This window comes from Conger conger, chromosome 1 (genome assembly GCF_963514075.1).
Source record: "Conger conger chromosome 1, fConCon1.1, whole genome shotgun sequence".
In the NCBI taxonomy this organism is placed as follows: Eukaryota; Metazoa; Chordata; class Actinopteri; order Anguilliformes; family Congridae; genus Conger; species Conger conger.
Window position 1 is genome coordinate 59,537,465 of NC_083760.1, and position 18,073 is coordinate 59,555,537.

Sequence of the window (18,073 nt, forward strand, 5' to 3'; positions counted from 1 at the left end):
CCATTGGCTGGGGAGGCCCTGCCGACGTCTCGTTAAAATCTAACGAGGGCAATCTTTATGTTCGCGCCTTCACATTCAGCAGTAAATGTCAGCATGTTCAAACGAAACTGAAACATTCACACACAGATGCATTTACATGCACACACACATGGGTATTTACACGCACACACACGGTATTTACACACACACACACATGGGTATTTACACGCACACACATGGGTATTTACACGCACACACACGGTATTTACACACACACACATGGGTATTTACACGCACACACATGGGTATTTACACGCACGCACACACACAGGTATTTACATGCACACACACGGGTATTTACACGCACACACACACAGGTATTTACACGCACACACACGGGTATTTACACGCACACACACACAGGTATTTACACGCACGCACACATGGGTATTTCTCCCCTATCAGTGTTATGGCTACAGCAATGGAGCCCAAAGCTGGCAGTGTGCAACTGATTTTAAAGGTGACGCACATGAAGGACAAAATATTCCATTCACGTAGACTCTCCAAGCACTTTATTTGGAACATTTTTACTTTTTTACACCTACTTATTAATGCGAGTTTGCAAAGAATGGTGCAAAAAAACTAACAAAAAAATCCAGTGAGCAGCAGTTCTGCAGACAGAAACGCCTTGTCAATGAGACAGAGGAGAATGGCCAGACTAGTCAAAGCTGACAGGAAGGTGACAGTAACGCAAATAACCACACAGTACAACAGCAGTATGCAGAAGAGCATCTCTGAACACAATGCATCATAACTCTAGGTGGATAGGCTATAGCAATAGGAGTAAAGAAAATAAGCCTAATAAATACCTAATAAAGTGCTCACTGAGTGTATTATCTCACATCAGTGTAGTCTGTCATGGGATTTCATTCCTGGCAAAGGAGCCCGCCCCATGGAGGAAATCGCAGGTTCTATAACACATGCATCCATTTGCTTTCGTTTGTCACTTTTCCCCAAAGGGACAGACAAAACAACCATCACCATAATAGCAACAAAGTGTAAATAACAAAGATCACTAAAAGCACAACAGAGTATACTGACAGAAAAAAATTTGATATTGAACTAAAGCAGGTCAGATAAACTCACTAAATTAATGCACAAATATTTAGGGATGATGGACTTCAGTTCTAATCTATTTTACAATGCCTTATAACTGTTAAAGTGCTTTAAATACTGCAGAGCTTGGATATCTGTACACTGTGGTGGATTCAGTGACACATAACAGGAAAGTGAAGGTTGCAGTATGGGGTCAGAGGTCAAAGGTCAAAATGCCATTTTGGCTGCAGATAGAACTTTGAGGGTAGGATACAGAAGGCTACAGAAGAACGGGGTTGTATACGGTCAAAGGAGAACAATGGCAGCAGTCATGGAAGCTGACACTGCATTCTAACGAGATATTAACAAATTACACAGCATTGCGCGTGTCTCTTCTGAGGGTGTGCAGAAGTAAATGGACAGCGAGAAGGACAGAGGAAATGAAAGAGGACTGAGGAGTGAAGAGAGAGAGGGGATAGTGAAAGAGAGGGATTGAGGATGGTGAGAAACGCACGCAGACACACACGGACGGACGGATGGACGGACAGACGCACGCACGCACACTGCTGAATCCTTCCCACCATCAGAACACAACTGACTGCACTTGACACTGACATGTGCTAATTGTGGTCTGGCTCTTGTCCGCAAAGGTTCCGGATGGGGGATAGAAATTCTCAGTGAAGAAGGTTCCGGTCTCAATGTACAGCAGGGCAATTTCCCCGAGTCCAACACAAGCCTCATCATTTACCCTTCAGAGCAAGACTTTAATGTGGCAGGGTGGAGCACAAAATCATAATGTCAAGTTGCCACACAGAAAGTGGAGAAGGCATGTATGTGTACTTGGAGTCAGTGCCACAAATCCTGTGAAGACCAATCACAGGCCTTTACTTAACAATGGCACACACTAACAGAAACAAGGACTTCAGAGTGGAATCCTTGCAATGATTCTCCTCAATCAGTTCAATGTGTGGTTCAGTGCAACAGTTACCTGCAAAATGTCTGACGGACATTTCCCAAAAATAACCTTGAGGAAATGCACTGAACTCCATCACTGTTTCTCTGGACTGAGACAGGACCACCAGAAGGTTTTGGAGGAAGGTGCTAAAGTGCTGACCCTCTGCCCCTTTCCCAGCCTCCCTCAGGTCAGAGTTTGAGCTGGGGCAGCAGTGGCAGTGGCCTCAGTTTGGGACTGAGTGCAGGGCTGTTATTACCTCTTGCCACTTGGTGAGCAGAAGGGCATGTTTAGTGATGTTCCCACGCACACCCCAGTATAACCAGCACTGCTTCCCTCTCATCTGTCGTCCACAACCTCGCCCACGGCCCCACCCAGACCTACTGCCGGACTCAGGCTCTACAGGTCAGCGCACGCACACACGCACGCACACACACACACACCATGAGACAGAAGATAAACAGTCAAACACAGTGAGAGACTCCAAACATCGAAACATGACACCCAGTGCCCAGCGCAGACAAAAGACAGACAGTGGTGCACACACAGACAGAGACACACACACATCAAGAGAGAGACTTAACAAAACAATTATATGCAAATGGAAAGGATAGACAAGATAAAACAAATAAACACTCACACAGAAACAGAATCTGCACAAACCCACAGAAAGTCAGACAGACAGTCTTTCTTCTTGTTACTAGTTGAAAGAAAGAATGCATTTTTGGTGAGATGACTATCTACCAGTATTTGGAGTTCTTGTGCTCTTGATCAGCCAGCTGTCAAGGTCCTAAGGCCAGCCGTCATGGATGCAAATATTTTGAAAAAGTGGTAAAATGAATCCCTCTATGGCTCTAACCCTGAGCTCACTATATACAGCTGTATTACAAACACACACACATGCACACGCTCATAGCCACGCAGACGCACACAGTACATCACACTAAATACACACAGTCGTTCATGACTGTTTACCAAGCACAGCCCTAATGAAAGCTCTGCCTGTACTGTGCGCAGTAAAAGTAAACCGCTGTTCCGAAATGCTCGTTTGTAAAAACATACGGATCTAAAACCTAATCCGCAGGACCATCCATCAAACGGGACAGGAAGTGAAAATTTAAATCCCAACGACAGACGAGACGGATCTAAGGGCGGCGATTGTCTTCGCGCGGTCTCCGCCCTGTAATGGAAGGCCGACCGCGGGGGTTGTAACTCATGCCAGCCATGTGACCGCCTGACAAAAGGCCGCCTGCTCAGTTTGAATTCTTGGTCTGCTCCTCAAGGCACAAGCAATTAGCTAGGGGTGGGACAAAGGGCGAACGGGAGGCGGAATAAATCACTGTGTACACGAGTATCCGTCAGAGAAGACAGACCACACGCCAGGACTGGGGAGACTTTACAGAGACCCAAATAACTACAAGCATCCACATAGTCACATTAAACCAAAATCATTGCAATTAAACCATGAAATCCCTAAGTCCACTGGGGAGGCATCTACAATTAAAACCACAGCCAGCTACAGATGGCCACCCACTACTACTCCTTGAAACTTCAGTTCAGTTTAGTTTTCTGTGGAGTCCTGGAGAAACTGGTTTTGCTCTGTATACATAGAATCAGATGTAGCTTATTAGGCATAGATTGTGTGGAACTGGTTTACCTTAACAGCCATATATAACGAGAAGTGAAAATTAATGTGGACTGAGTCCTACTGTACATTGTTTTGGAATTAAACTGGCTTCAAATACTGTGTATGTCTGGTGCGGAGAAAAACTGGTTCACCATCATAGGAACATTAGGAGTGGTGTGAAAGTGGTTACCTTGCTGTGTATCGTGCATTTTAGGGAAACATTTTACTGTGTCTGCCTGGTGTGGAAGGACATTTTAGGAGTGCAGTGAAACTGAGGGCATGAGTCAGTACAGTGTTCAGAACCCTCCCCCTGTCCTGGCCGACTCCTTCCCTTCTGCGGAGCAGATGGGATTTCTACGCTTGTGCGTCCCGACCAAATTCCCAGGAGTGCGGATCTGGGCGACCAGGGGCAGTGATCACGGCATCGCAGGAAGCCGTTAGCCCCAGGTTCCTGCCTGCGCCTGTGACTCAGATGCAAGTCCGCCATGCTACCCAGCAATTACGCGTGGAGCTCCGGCCAAAATCACCCTGGGACCGTGCCAGAGGCGTCTCACAGCCGCCTATACATCAGGGACAAAGAGCGATGAGGTCAGGACACGGGGCACAGGGCACACACGCACACAAATATCCATACACACATGCACAACTGGTTCAATGTCAGGCTTGGCTTCTCCACTCACATTCATCACAAAGCGACAGGAAGAGCCTGCTGTTAATCTGAAATCATCTTGGTTTTATTTCCAAATCAGTCTGACCTTATTTCATTGGCGTTTCAATGAACTTGAACTTGAGTTCACACCGGGCAAATTGTGTGTCCACCAAACTGATTTCCCGCTTTAGTTTTGTTAAAAATGCTTGAGTGTTACCCCACACCAACATCGTAAGCCCTGAGCAGCAATTGACTACTGCATGTCACCTTCCTGCCTCCATCTTTAAGAAAATATGAGTGAACCTTTTTTTCTCCTCAAACGAATAAAGGGGCCACTTGTTCAGCAGAGTTTCTTTTTTTTCAATGCACCCTAGCGGATTTGATGAATTCAGCAAACGTAAGCCCTGGCTCTCCTTCCAACCGGTGACACAGTTAGGAATGTCAGCAATCTCACCAGAGCAGAGCCAAAGAATCTGTGCTGGCAGCCACGTCTCCTGAGTTACGGCTTTCTTTAGTCATCTGCTATTGAGCTCACACACGCTGCCTATGAGCATACACATGTGCGCATGCACACACACATACACACGCTCACATACTCACACAAACATACACACACTCACACACACAAACAAACACACAAACACACTCGCACAGACCCAAGCACACATGCTCTCATACATACACACACACACACACACACCGACTCAAGGACACACGGACACACACACGCGCACACACACACACGCTCACATACTTGCACACAGACTCAAGCACACACTTGCACACAGACTCAAGCACACATGCTCTCTTACACACACCGACTCAAGCACACACACACACACACACACACACACACACACACACACACTCATGCACGCACACACACAGGTGTCCTGCGGGGAGGATACAGCCTTTGTGCATTAGCATGCCTGTCATTTCTGTATAATCGGCAACTGATCCCAGGCCAGCTGTGTGCGCAGCACATGTGCATCACAGCATGTGCATCACTCTACACCTGCACTGTAGTATGTACAGCTGCCTGTTCATGCACAACAGCATGCTAACAATGGAGAGCATAACAACCAGCAGAAACACCGTCAGTAATTATTATTACATTTAGTATTATACGGTCAAATATTGGCTTTATTAAAATAGTTTTACGGTTCAAACGTTTTGAATGAATCATTGCATAAAGTATATTATCTTTCCTTTGGTAACCTAACAGAAAGGAGTTATGACTGTAAAGTGTCGGTAGACTGCAGCAGTGGTCGGGAGGAGTGGTCTGTGGCGGTCGCGCGAGATCAGCGGTCGCGGTTCAGATTACGCTCGCGCTCGCACTCTCGCCCATTGCTGAAAAGAAACCTGGACCCCGTCATTTTCCACCGATACGGAGACCAAAATATTAGAACTGCAGAACGACCAGCGCCATGTTTAAGCTAACGAGCACACATGAGCTCTCCCCCCCATATGCTGAACCCCCACGTGACTGGTGTTAACGCTGTAATTGCAGACGTTGGGTGTAGTGATAAATATTGAGAGGGATAAAACCCAGCCTCCAGCCTTTCTTCTGCTGCCATTTCCCCCTGATTGTTTCCAGGGCCTACGTTAAGGACACGCCAAAAATATTATCCCTGCAATCCTCTGTCAGCAGAAACCTAGCGACTGGCAGCTTTCTCCCAGAGTAACGTGCCTGCTGTTTATTTAGGGCCAGTTTCCAAAATGAGAGATGGACACAGCACCAGCCGACCCAAAAGTGGCAAAAAAACGAGTATATTGTCACCCTTTACGCCAAGAGTGACGACTGCAAAATCTCATCAGTCTCTGCTTCAAGAATAAAGTTGCATATAGTTGACAGTGCAGAGTGACCACAGCAGTCAGAAAGTGAATTAAAATGTTTTATAGAGTTCAGAAAAAATACATCTGTGAAGCAGAAAGTACGCCCAAAAAAAAGTTTGTGATGGACTTTTTTTTGACAGTGAATAGCCGCCTTATGTCTTTCAACTCATATTTCTGATGTTAGAAAATAACAAACTGCTGTACATTTCTTACAATGAGCCCAAGGCTCAACAAATAAAAGATGACTGCTCGTTAGCCAGAGGACGACCACATGGATACAGTACCAGTCAAATGTTTGGACACATTTTGGAGCCTTTTTTGTTATTTTTCTGATTAATGTTTTATTTTCTCTGCTTCAACAAACAATGTGGTCAATACGAAGATTCTCAGCTTTTATTAAAGAGTATGTTTATACATTTCTACCATGTAGCAATTACAACACTTTTTATACATTTCAATATTTGAGACAAATTAACATGAAGTCAAATGAATAGTCATGTTTTGTATTTGGTTGTGTTAGGGGAAAATGCCCTTTTTAACATTTCACAGGGAGCATCGTCTGATGAAACAGATCCCAGTAAAAACAATGATAGCTATACTTGAGTTTAACTTTCGTATTTATTTGCAAAGAAATGACTAAGTGAGAAAGCTTACCGGCTTTCTGATTTGAATCAGACAGAGTAAGACTGTTATACACACTTTTCCTGAAGGGGGGGCTTTACCAAAACAAAAAGACATGAAGCTGGCCACGAAAATCTATCAGTATTTTGTCTTCTGAATACCCCTTGTTGACCTTGCTGTAAGACCAGAATGTGCTAGCTGAGAAGCAGAGACAAGGTCAAAGGCTGTCTGTCTGCTGGAGAGAGACAGAGAAAGACTCATAGTAAGTACTTAATTCAGAAAGTGGTCTAATAGTAATAAAGATTATCACTAAAAGGTTATTTGTAATCATGTGATTGTCTTTATGTTAACACACATTGTCAATTAAGAATCAATTAAGAAAATTACCCTTACAGTTGCATATATTTGTATGCCATGAAATCCATCAACATCACCAAATCTCAAGCGATACTAAAACCACTTTGCATTTAATTGGATCTCTATGGGAATTGGGCGACTTGATTCAGCTGTAAATTACTCTGATAGAGTATGGAACACAATTGTGGATTCAATGGTTTTTAGTCATCAAGGGAATTCACATGTGAATTGCTTGATGTCTTATTTCCTCTGTTTGTCATCAATCAGCTCTGACATCAACATATGTCATGTGTTATTTAAATACCAAGCCTGCTGATTATTGGCCCAAATCATTACTTGCCACTGGAGACTTTTATGGTCAGCTTGGTGTCAATCGGAATTATGGAAAATGTCTTGATTGCATTAAGAAATAAGAGTGAAGCCGCCTTTTGATTTTTTAACAGTCTTTAACAGTCCTAATCAAAACAGACAGATTGATAAGAAAGCTTATATTGCAAAAAAATGTCGTAAAGCACTTCTGAGCTTTAGAAGTTTAGAACATAAATAGCGAAAAGAAACCAAATGCTTTTGTAAAGTTTTTTTAGTTTTTACTACAGCTACGCTACATTTGGAAAGCTCTAAGCGCGTAAGAACAAAGCAGTATTGACGGCTGTTGGATTCAATACCTGTCCTAAAAATTTTAGCCTTCCTCAAAAAAGTCAGCCCCTTCCTTTCCAATCAGCAACACACCTCTTTAACAAAAGATGACACAAAGAACACAAAGCTTGAGCAAAGCTTTGATTATCTTCTTCATTTGTTTGAGTTACGTTGCCAAACGCATCTTTATCAGTCGCAGATGGACTTCTCTCGGGAGGGACGCTGCACCTCCTGGCAGTCCAATGTACTGCCCCAGTGGTGACCTGCAGCTAATGCAACCCTTCTGCCTCCAACCCCTGACACCTCACTCCCCCCCCTTCCTTCCTCTCCCTCTCTCTCTCTCTCTCTCTCTCCCTCCCTAACCCACTCTCTCGCTCACTCTGCTGCTCACGACTGCACCTGAAAGCACTTAATGAAAAAGATTAAATGATTAATTAAGTAAATGTGTTGCATGGCGTTGAGAACTCTGGGGTTGTGATCCAAAAGATTCCCCGTGTCCGCTGAATGCCCTCACGTCTGGAACACATTCGAACCGTTTTTGACTTTTTCAGGCCCTGCGCTTGAAGCGCAAATGAGATTGCTTTGTTCCCCCTCTCGAACCCAGAGCCACCGGAAAAGGCACTCTGCCGCGGGACATATGGATGCACTAATGGCAGGATGGGGTTAACGACGCAGTCCGTCATCGTGCAGCGAGAGCTCATATTTCGTATTTTAGAAAGTGCGGAAAAGGTTAATCGAAAAAAACCTTCAATAATTACCACCTGTGACAGTGTTTTTAAAGGCTCGCAATTCTGCTCGTCTCCATCTGATGAACTTTTGGACTTTTTCAATTCATATACTGCATTTTATGGCTTATTCTTGTGAGTGCTGTGTTGCATAAGAAGCAGAACACGGAGATCACTTTCCCATAAGCAGCTTTTGCTCACCCATGCAGCACCTTCAGTCCTTACTCAGAGGAATCATGACAGCCAGCTCAGAGAGCTTCACACAAAACTCATTCTTGAAGGGTTCCTGAAACACCCACCACAAAAAAGTCCCGTGTTTATGGGTAAAAAATGTATTTGGCAAACTACTTCTTTAGCTGTATATTATTAGTATATTAAAATAATAATAATAAAATAAAAATAAAAATAAACTTTCAACGGAATGAAAAGGCTAAATTTGTACTTCATTGTCTGAATTATACAGATACATACCCCCTCAAGAGGACACATGCATATATGCATACACAGTAACAGACTAATAAATATTTAATACTAAGAATATTTAATTAATAAGAACAAAGTTGAGTTTCATGAAATTGGCCTTATGGGATTGTTCATACTGCAACTACAGAGTGAAATAAAACTTATAAAACACAAGAACTGCTTCGAGTCCCAGACTGAACTCATTTAGCAAAACACGCATTTAGTTTCTGGACAGATATAATTCAATACAAAATAAGTGGGCCCTTTTACAGAGGATAAAAGACTGATGTCAAATGTCGTTTTCAGGGATTTAGGACAGTCCTTTAAAATTACAGAGAAATACCACTTAATCTAGGTCCTACAGCACTACTCAACTAAGGTCCTGGACAGCCCCAAAGCCAGTTTATGGTTTCAGAATTTAAGGATGTGGCTTGGTAGGGGCACAGCAGTGGTACTACAGTCCGTGGGCTCGACCCACTTTGCCCCGTGACATTCGGAGTGCCGGCTGAGAAATGATCTCATTGAGAAATGAGCCCCGACCGCATGGGATTCCAGAGCAGTGACAGAATGGGGTTTCACACCGCATGGCTGCGGAGACCAGCCAAGCTGACGGAGGGGCACGAGGCTGCTCGGGTTTAAAAACAAATGAAATAAATAAACCAAACTCCCCCAAAGAAATAAATTACAAAAAATATTAAAACAGCCACAGGATCTACTTTGTAAGCTGAATGATGGACTTTCACAAACATAATAAACCCATGAGCGGAGTTGACAGCGTGGGGTTTGTAGCTCTTGGTCTACCTCCTCTTCCATCATGCAGGATGGCAGTACAGGGCCTCTGTGTGCCTGGGACTGCTGATGGCCCCGAGCACATGCAAGTCTTCCCCAATGGATGAGTGAGCCAACACTGTCAAACGGCATGATTACATGGTTTCTATTGAAGTTGGCCCGAGCAAGAGAGTTACATAAAGAATAAAAATACATGATTATTAAATATTACCAAAAATGTGTTTTAAAAGAAAAGCACATTCGGTATCAAAGTCAACGTTTTGTGGTTTTTGGTCATACAAGTTTGAAGCCTATGGTGTATGTCCACTACGTCCAAACATAAATCTCCGCATTTATCGTTTTCCACAACACGATTACAGCGACGACCAGTAAATGCTCTTAACAATGAAAACAGCCCGATAAGCAAAAGCCCATGCATTGCGATATAAGCAGCGTCTTGACTATTCATCCTTTTAGTTTGCCCACAAGGTTTCCATTATTCTCCTGATTTATGGCAGCTAGCGCTTTATCCAATTAGAGGCCGAGATGCAGAGCTTTGGGGAATACTGGCATCCTGAGGAGCGGTAATGCGCCCGCTCGCTGCCCCGCTGACTCGCTCGTCTGAACGCGCTCCGCTTCAGAGCGCGTCTAACCCCAGACGCAGCGGACGGAAAGAAACACAAGTGCGAAAATGGCTTTTGCTTCTGGTGTTTTTCACGGCGGCTGTTTAATAAGGCACCGGCGATTCAAACGGCATCATACCTCACCACCCCCCCCCCCCCCCAGGACCCACTCCTGTGTGGAACGTTGCTTGCGGGTGCTGTACAAACACAGCGTCTGTACTGTGTCCTCCGTCACCCGTGTCTGCCAACTGACGCATCTTCATTAGCTCTAATGAACAGAGATTGTGGACATACACGCACACGGACTGCGTGCTCATGTCCAGAAATGACTTCAGCCGTCATTACCGGTCCGAGCCAAAAGCCTTGCATCACCATGAGGCGAAAGGGCTAGGACTGTGAAACGCTATCAATGGCAACGGAGGCCCAGATGCAACACTTCTAATACACACAACACTTATGGAGTGTTCACCAAATCAGAGATGCTAAATGTCACAGGCATCTGTAGACTGCATGACATCAAAACAGTACATTTTAAAAATAAAATAAAAAACTAAGAAAATATGAAAATAACTAAATGGGAACACACAGCTTTTAAAAAAAAAAAAAATTTTATATAATCTGCCACGCAGTCACACTCATCCCGATGTGCTCACATCTTCCATCGGTCCTGGAACAGGACTATATCATTGGCCGTCCACACAGGAGGAACTCAACTGTTCCTGGAATAGGTCTACGTTCTGTAGTTGGATATATGCAATATTATGATTACAATTAACTTAAAACAGGTTTGCACAAATGGATGCCCACACAGCTGCACTTCTACTGATCCTGGAACAGGTCTCTAAAGCTGGGCGACAACACTGCTATGCTTCCCAGAGCCTCAGCTTCATGGGACAGCAGCCGCATTGAGTGCATTTGAATGTATTTTTCCACCCAAGCCTGATCCCAGGTATGCAGCAAAGATCAAGCTGAAGGACCCACCATTCACGCTGCAGACCTGGAACCCGCAAAGAGCTTAAGCAAACATTTTTAACATTCACAAGTCCGTCTCAGAGTGTGCATGACTAGGCATGAAAGCTCGTGCATGAGTAAAGTCTGGTCCTGGGGATGGAGAAATTGAATCCTGCAGTAAACTTCTCTTCCTTTATTCGAGTGGTTTAGAAGATGATGCCAATCCAGTGTGATGACCAACTGAAGTCTCACAAGCCACTTATGGACTTTATCTGAGCCATCATGTGCAATCAGCACTTTCACACCCATTCACACCAATCTGCTATGCGTTTACAGCCCATGACCTGTCCTCAGTTCTGTAAGACCAGGTCCTGAACTCAAACACACTGAAAGAACACTATAGAATTAGGTACTAACTTGTACACCATTACAGAGACTAATTTCTATCCTGTAGTCATATAGCAGTAATTGTGTACAGAAAGCCCATGGATAAGCTAACTACAGTACAAAAGGAAAACAATTGAGCAGAGAAAGAAGAGTGGCTCAGGTACATAACTGAAAAGCAATAGTGCCCAACAATAAAGAATGTTACATAAATGAAATGGTACACAGAAAATAATTATAGTAGTTACTAATCCCAGAATTAAAAACAGGGCTCAAAATTGCAACAGTTTTGGTCGCATATGAAATAAAATTTAAATGGAGCAACCTGGAAATTAAAGTGGAAGCACTTGTGCAACCACAAATATTTGTCCTGGCGCAATTTAAAATCTAACTTTAGCAAAGAAATGCAGCGTGGGAGCAGCGCAGACAAACGATCGTTTGCGTTCATCTTCGCTGTGGCTATGACCAAAAAAGGAAAAAAGTGAGAGGAAAAATCACAAGTTAATCACCATTCTGACAGCTACTGTATATCTCAAGCAATCTTGACTTCAACAGTGATGTATGCTTTTCTTTCAAAAAGTAGATTCTTGCTGCTCTTTAAATTTCAGTTGATACTCCTAGAATTTTTTATTTTGCTACCAAATATAAAAAAGTTCCCTTTGGGCCTTTAAGAACAAAGGAATCACACAGAAATGAATGGAAAACTATAGAAAAGATAAATAATCATAGCTATAGATTACAAAATATGACTTAACAGAATAATCCATTCAGATGACTACATTTAGAAAATACAATGCAATTACCTATGGCAGAGATTGGCTGTGCAGTGAATGAATAATTCTATGGCAGAGCCTTGGGTGTGGGTTCTCCACTCTGTCTGTGTTCATTTGAGGTTGCCCTCCTGTTTCTCCCAAACATCTGTCTCTCTGGTGAGGGCCTTGTGGTGGGCATGGCTCACACATGGCGTGTGGGGTTCATGCAAGGACATGCCATCAAATCACGGCCGTGCGCAGAGCCCTGGGATTCAACCTCACCAGGGCTGAGTATAACGTCGAAGACCGATAGGCCACGGAGAAACACGCCTGTGCCTTCATTGCTCGATAAAGACGTATCCAGAAAAAAAAAAAACTTGCCCTGTGAATAACTGGAGGCATACGTACCCACGGAACCATTCACACAATTTCCCAGACAGACAGCATAGACAGACAGTGGGTCAAAACCATCTCCAAACATAGCCCACATACAGATGGAAACTGGTTTCAACACTAGCTTCACATCTTCCAACGCACAAGGACATAGGGTCTAAAACGGCTCACAACACCAGTCACGTACACATCAAAAAAATCACAATAACCAGCCACACCGAGTCCAAATCAGTCCAAACCACTTAACCTCCACCCCTGCAACGGGATCATGACAGACTGCAGAATGCACAGCAGCGCTCTAATGCAGCGTTAGCCAGTGCGACACAACCCCCGGCCGAACCCCAGGCATTTTCTTTGGAGGAGATCCACCGGAGTGGTGTCCGCAGGAATGGTGGAGGGGCCTGAAGAAGTAATAAAGGTAAACCTGCATGGAAATAAAGAATCCCTCTGCCTGGTTTTGAGTCATTCCAACTCCTGGCTAGGAATAAGCTTCACACCCAAAAACCTAATCCGCTGGTAAAGCCTGGAATGGAATCCTGAAACGGATCTACAGTAGGCTGGTATGTGCTCACAGTATGTCATTTGTAGACAGTGATTCCTCTACACTTAAAGTCTCTGAAGACTGAATATGAGTGAAAGCATGTTTATTTTGCTGTCAAAAATGAATGGAGAATGAGCATAAATTATATGCACAAGCAGGAAACAATTTTATATCAGGTGCTGAGAGTGAAAGCTGAAAGCATGGAATGAATTTGTGGCTCTTGGTTCTTTTGACTCGTACCACATGGAATGCATCAACAACTGGAGCAGAAAGAATGACGTTCCAGTCCTCAGGGGGATCAGCTGGCTGGGTGGGTGCCAGTATGCCCCATCCTCAAATGAGAATTCCCATGATGCTTTGCTCTGAGCAGGAAGTGCTTTCACGTGTGTGAATGAAAAGTGGGGGAAAAAAAAAACGAACAAAAAACATGAAAGGAAGTTTGCTTTTGTTTTTCGAAGTGAAATTGTATGATCATGGCTGCTTATTTGATTAACGTTGTACAACAGAGTACTTCCCATGACATTTGTGTGAGAATTTTATTTGTTTTCCCTTACATGAATGATCCAACAATAAAACAAAGTAATCAGAGAAACACAGAAATGTGTTCAATCAGAAATGCGGTTATTAGGAGTCTTTTTTTGTAAATGTAAACGAGACGACAGACAGCCCTACAGTTCCTGATCTTTCTTTAGACAGGCCGTGTGATTCAGTGGAACCTCCAGGCCACGTTTGGTCCTTAGGATTAAAAACCTCAGATTTCTTTTCGCAAACTCGCATGGAACCCCTGAGCAAACTTTCCACACTGCACCATAGTCTCGCGGGTCTGGCAACCCAACCAACCATTTCTGTTTATCCTCTAAATGAGCGCCTAGTGCGTTCACTGGACGGCCCCAGACGGCAGAAAAACACAGCTTTTCTATATTTTCCTGCAATCTCAGCCACTTCCCTTTGTCAACAAGCAGCGTTGTTATATTTAGCTTCCCGCTTCGCTGATTACCAGCCCCAGGATCATTACAGTAGGAAATCAAGTCTAAAAATGACACATTGTAACAGGGGTGTTTTAATGACGACATGCTGGCTGGTGACCTCTCACACACGCAGAGCACTGACTCACAGCGTTTCTGGGAGCCAATTGGTCTTTATTTTCTGGAAATGTACCCATGACCCCCGTTTTCCACTAGCAAGCAGAACCTGGTAATGCACTTTACATCTTAGTAACCACATAGTCACGATAAATCAAGGCGAGCTATTTAAGACTGGACACCAAACACAATTTTCAAATAATACTGAAAACCATGGATTATTATTCTAACGCTTCCCTGCATTTTATTTTGTGTGTGTGTGTGTGTGTGTGTGTGTGTGTGTGTGTGTGTGTGTGTGGGTGTGGGTGTGGGTGTGGGTGTGCGCGTGCGCGTTGAGGAGCTTGAAATTAGTTTTAAGGTTTCTGGGAAATGACAGCATGTATATAGCAGAATTGCAATGGTAAAAGAGCTGTGGTTTGACAGAGCATGAGGGCCCTAAAATAAAGCGAGAGCAAAAGGAAATGGTAATTTGTGAGTGCATTTATGTTTTCTAAAGAGGCATAACTCAGAAAAGAATTCAAATTCAAAGAAAAAACTTTGCAATCTTTCATAACTCATATAAAACAATGTGTACGTTTACAGTTAAATCTGAGAACATGAGGTGGAAACCATTGGTTTACTTGGTGTGGAACGACTCAAAAGATATAAACAAGGCTCATAGGCTGAGAGGCTCATATGCATTCGAGAGCGTGGGCGGGGCTATAAGGATGAGAGAGAGGTGTGAGTGGGTGTGGTTTATAAGGAGTGATGCTGTTGGACCAGTTGAGGCAGTGAATATTCAAAGGTGAGGCAGTGAATATTCAAACGTAAGGAATTCAAGTAGTGACGCAAGAGAGACCTAAAAACTCCCCAAACACTTCGAGCCCATCCACTTAGTAGTGCTGAAATGTCCCTGAAAATCTTGCGTTTTCTGGCAGCACTGACCACAATGATGCTAGGCTCAAGACTGCAAATGCATAACAGACATACATTAAGGGCATTATGAACACAACACAATAGACAGAAAAGCAGCTCCTCCAAAGAAAACTACTCTCCAAATTGCACCCACACTTTCTCTGCCTGGCTGAATCCATATCAAAAACTGTGCCCAGTGCTGACTTTCAGACCAATTTCAATACTAGTGCTCCCCAACATTAATATCTTCCTGTCTTCACTATCCTTTTCTATTAGAACTGTTAACATAAATAAAATAAAAAAAAGGAATTCAAAGAGTACTCTCCAAACTGTGTGGTAAAGTGAAGAGAAAGGTTGCATCTGTTACCTTGTGATAGTGATGGTGATGGTTATAGACGTCAGTCTCCTGCCAGTAACTTTAGCACAGCATAAAACCAGGAATGAGCCATTATATCAAATCATGCTTGCTTGGTTTAAATCAGCAAAGAATACGCCATAGAGTACTGAAATGTCTGGGGTTTTGTTACATGGTGAAATATTTTATTAACCTGGACTATGAAGATGGCAGCAAGAAGACACTACAATTTTTGTTCACACTGGCATTCATTCAGAGAAAATCTGCCTATCCTGTCTGTCCTGCTGTGTCCTGTAGTGAAAATAATAGTCAATTCCTCATTGATTTCCAGTCAGGGCTAGTACAGGGCTTTCATGTTAATGTGTGCGGGGCGTCAGACTATTCGTTTACTATTCATTCAGAACATATAATGAGACAGGGTGGTTTACACTTTATGATGATCATACCGAATATGGAAACTCTTCAGAACATTTTGTGAGAAATATTCCACTTAAAATGTTAACACTTTCCCCTCAGAACACATGGTAGAGTAAACCATGGACCCCCCCCCAAAAAAAAAAAAAAAAGGAAAACAAAAAAAACATCCCACACTCTACGGCATTTGGGCAAACTACGACCTCTTGTGTCTGTGGTTGGTAATCAATGTGGTTTGAGAGCAGAAAAGCAATCTCTATTCTGCAATCACATAAAACAGTGAAGTCAAAGTTAAACTCGGAAAATGAGAAAAGACTCTGTACCATTAAACTATTTGGCAAAGGAGATTAATCCTTGCATACATTATTCCAAAAATTAGTCAGCAATTTGGAGTAGCTGGTTAGGAATTTGAACTTACATGTTACAAGTTCACAGATGTTATGCTGTTGTTCTACCCTTGAGCACTGACAGTCTGAGTTGAGTAAAATGTCAGATACATGAGTGGATAATCAGAAATTATGTCCTGTTGTGGAAAATCCTTTCTCTAGTGTGCTATCAAGTAACAAGTTAATCCCCTTCTTTCCATCTGCTTTATCCGTTGAACACTGACACTGCACATAATAGTAAACAAGTTAGCGGAAGAAGGGGGAAAAAAAAAAGACAGACAGACAGAGACAGACAGACAGACGGACGTTGGAATTCCATTAGGGTTGCCATCAGAGGGACAGTACCTTACCCGCTGTTAGTTCCTCCACTTTCCACAGCTACAGCAGACAATTGCCCACAGCTGAAGGCAATTGCCTTGTTAAGCCATAATAAAAGGGGGACTCGCACTTCAGCAGGTGAGGGAGTTAGGGAGAATTGGCAGAAACTTTGACTTGTCTTTGTTTACAACCTCGTTTTGGAAGACTATCGGTTTTGAGTTCGCCCCATGAGAAAGACCGCTCTCTAGATCTGTGTTTTTATGGTTCCAGCAAGCAGCCTAGCTGCCCGGATTGTTAAGAAGGTCCTGCACTGGGTAACGTAAGACTCCAAAGGGAGGTACGAGTTTTTTGTTATTTATTTTGTTTGATACTTTCACCTACTTAAAGGCCCAGGTCCTTAATTGGTATTTGGTTGCCGAGTGACTAATAGAAGTCCAGTGGAGTCACAGAGGGGACTGAATTTACTGTGGTTCTCAGTCAATTATCACCCACCCATTCCAAGCAAAATAAATAAACACACAATATATTATTTTTAATCTCTTCTAATAAAATGTTTTCCTTGAGCTTAATTTTCATTAGCCAACAATAGATGTTTCCACTGACCTAAGCCCTAATAATGTGCATGTACATGCGTGTGTACATAAATGACAAAAACAGGGTAAATTTGCGTTGTTTTTAAACAACAATAGTTTTTTCCTTCCATTCACAAGAACAGTATTGTTTGAATGAATCCACACAGTGAAGCGCATTAAAACTTCTAAAGAGTGCCGGACACTGCTCGCTGGATATAGAAACCATACGGAAGGTTTGAATCGATTTTAATATTTTTTTAAAATCATAGCCGTGTTGCACATCTGGGTACACAGTGTCTGGAACTTTGTCCTTTTGAAGAAAAAAAGAGGATGAACCTTAACTGCACACAATCAGAAATAGGGATCAGAAAGCCCAGACTTAAAGTAATCATTCACCCCCAACAAAAAATGACTGGAGTACAATTTCCCCTCTGTCATCCCAATAACCACTCATTTGTAACGCCTGCTCAATGCTTATATAACATAGTGGAAACAACTGGGAGGAGAGAAACGGCTTATGACCGAAACATGTTTTCCTGCTTCTAAAATCTGGATGTCTGCCTCACTGCCTCACTGGCGGAACATATGGAAAGAAGCAACGGCCGGGAAGACAGTACAGCCGCCTGCACGGCAGAGGAGCAAGTCTTCCGGCGCAGGAAGAGGATGACCAGCTACGTGACTCCAAACCGTCATCTACCACC

The 18,073-nt window shown here is 43.2% G+C and overlaps 1 protein-coding gene across 1 annotated transcript in view; it reads right to left on the reverse strand.

The window, feature by feature from the left end:
• The window catches only part of bckdhb (branched chain keto acid dehydrogenase E1 subunit beta), a 54,177-nt gene that overhangs the window by 16,846 nt on the left and 19,258 nt on the right, over window positions 1-18,073 (reverse strand). The gene's annotated exons all lie outside the window — the stretch shown is intronic.